The sequence below is a fragment of the Momordica charantia genome (assembly GCF_013281855.1).
Source record: "Momordica charantia cultivar OHB3-1 chromosome 9 unlocalized genomic scaffold, Mcharantia_2.0 BLBB01000009.1, whole genome shotgun sequence".
NCBI classification, from domain to species: domain Eukaryota; kingdom Viridiplantae; phylum Streptophyta; class Magnoliopsida; order Cucurbitales; family Cucurbitaceae; genus Momordica; species Momordica charantia.
Genome location: NW_028275167.1, coordinates 13,079,000 through 13,081,939, shown reverse-complemented (window position 1 = coordinate 13,081,939; position 2,940 = coordinate 13,079,000).

Sequence of the window (2,940 nt, the reverse complement as noted above, 5' to 3'; positions counted from 1 at the left end):
CAAATAAAAGTCAGAAAAGAGCTTTCCACTTCCTTCACTTATTCTAATATATATACTCTATCATCGATCTCGTTGGCTTCTTCGCGTCGACTTAGTTTCCAGCTTGGGCTGGTGCCTTATCCTTTCGAATTTGGAGTGTATCCGGATCGGATGACAAATCCTCGGACACACTTAAAGCTCTCTTGACTTTCCCAAACAATGCGAAGGATCTCGCTGAGGTATCTTCGTTAGAAGCGCACAAGCAAGTCCCCCCGACACCTCGTCGAGACTCCTTCGCCCCCTGAGACGCCTGATCCTCAAGCTCATCACCCTGGTACCGCTGCTCGTCCTCTGGTTTCAAGAAAAAAGAGTTTCGGCCGCCTCCCCGGGTAAAAACTGTCGAAGACAAGGATTCAATCTTTATTCGGTGGGACAAAAAAGGAGACTATTGGCACTACGTGCTAAGAAACTTGCAATCGCAAGTAACACAAGAACAATAGTTTAGACAACTGGAGTTTGAATCGAGGGATCTTCAGCTCCGAGAACTCCGGGACCAGGCTGCTTCTCTTTTCAAGATGGAATTATCTCGCCATCCAGATATAATAAAGAATTGTATCGACACCAAGAAGCCATTTTTTCTTTTTTGAATGACCAAACGAAATACATTGAGGAGTCCTTTAGGCACGACGATAACCGGCCTAAAGATGTCCTCATGATCGACGACAAAAGGGAAATGGAATAATGAAACTTTATGATCCAAGATCTAAAAGAGAAAGGACCCACATCCTCCACGTTCCGTTCCATTGTGGAAGCTTATTTTCCTCCGGATGATTAGAGAGATTTTTTTCGGAAAGCGTAGAAATCAATCGTTCGAGGCCCACTCATTCCAGCAAAAGTTAGTGGGGAAGGGGAGAGGTGAGGTGGGCCTCTTCAATTCAACAAAGTCAGGCTTGAAAAGCACCTTTTATATAGCATATTTCTCTCCCAACAAGTCTTTCTTCCTTCATTTTCACTAGCCGCTTCCCGGAAAAGAAGTTGTTTTCTATTTCGACTCACAAGGCTAGGTCTTACACCCGAAAGAGTCTTTCACTTTACCTATCTTAACTGAGATAAATCTAAACAGGCTATCACCGCTAATAGAAAAATTGCTTGACCCGGCTTACCAATTCGATTAAAGAAAATGAAAGGGCTACGAAATACCGTTCGACAACTTACTAATGAACGAACCTTGGGACTCTCCCGCGCCTGTTAAGGCTAGTCATCATTAGCTCTTTGTCTTTCTAGCCGCTTTCCTTGCTTCGCCATACCGGCGAATGGACTTACTGACTAAGTCACTTAAGGTTTGGAACCCTTGCTAGCAGCTTTTGTGGAAAGAGAAATCTCCCTGACTTTGTTAACTTACGTAAGGAGAGCACCTTGAGTATTTTAAGATTTTATCTTCGCATTGGTAGAAATGAATTGGGCATTGGCTTCAATCATGGACAGGTCAAGGATATCTTCTCTCCAAAAGACCAAGATATTGGCAGGGGATTCATCCGAGCGAGATGTTCGACATTCATCCATCCATACGCAATCTCCGCTTCCATTTTGATACATAGTTGGCCCTTCTAACCATTGGTTCCAGGATGACAACCAAAGACTAAAGCCCGGTCCGAGCAAGATCGTCGAGACGCCTACGCGTGGGGCCATTGCTGACGCCCCTTGCATTCCAAACAATTTCAATTGTGGAAATTTTGGAAATATAGTGGGGTGGGGCTTAGCCCCAAGTTTGGATTGTGCCCTAGTAGTCGCGCTCTTACCCAGGTGCTGCCTTGTTCGGGGGCTTCGGTTTCAAATCTTTCTCAAATCTCGATGATTGTGGGTCCTGAGAGGAGCTATTGGATTCTTCATCATGATCATTGGAATGAAGAGGCTTTGAGGACCTTCCTTCTAAGGAAAAAGCGCGAACTTGTCTCTGTATGGCAATCACTAAAAAAAGAGGGTTAACCATCGGTTCATTGGATTCCGGGCCGGATGGATCCAGTGCATGATCCGTAGGGGGTCTTGATTATCAACAAAATTTCTTCAAACTCTTTCCTCTTCCTGCTGTCCCCATGAGGCAGAGCTACCGCCGGTATTAGGGGCTGCGTTAACCGAAGGCGATTTTCCAATAGCTAAATACTCCGGTTGTTGAAGAACAGAAGCTTGGGGATTGTTATCTGGTTCAAGCTCTTCGCCCCGAGGACCATCTTCAATGGTTTGCATGTCAGCAGCAGCAACATCTGAATCACGAAGGCTAACTTCAGTGGTAGGTGCTGGGTAGCATTGGTTCTTGGAACATAGGCCATTCTCGGTGACGGGTTGACACCAGGTTCCTTATTCGCCACTTTGCATTCGTGACGGGCATGACCTTGTCGTCTGCAATGCGTGCAGAACTTAGGTATTCAAAAAGAAACGATTTCTTGCTAGTGATCCATACATACACAGTCGATCCAATCAAAACACGATTTGGGGGGTTTTCCTTGAGAAGACCGATTTCTACACAAACCCTAGCTTTATTGTGAGAGGGGGGCGTGAGACAAGCTTCGTAGGACCTTCAAGGGTCAGGCCAATTCCGAAAGTCGAGACGATAGAAAACAGGCGAAACTCAAAGAAGAAGACAATAGGCGGATGGGGTCGCCCCAAATAGGCGCATGCATTGGATCACCATTGCGGAGACGGAAATCATGGCTCCAGCAGAAAACCCTAAACATCAACCCCTCAATCAAAAACTTCTCTTTGTTTTTTGGTGCATATCTTCTTTGTTCGAGAGCTTGATGAAGACGTGCCTTGGATCTAACAGAGTGATCGAAAGATCCCCCTTGGTACGCCAGTTCTTTCGAGCGAACTCCCGACGTCCTCATCCTTAGAAAGGGTTTTGCTGGAACTCCATCCTTTTGAAGATTTTACTTTGAGAAGATAGCTTTCCTTAGAAACTCCCAC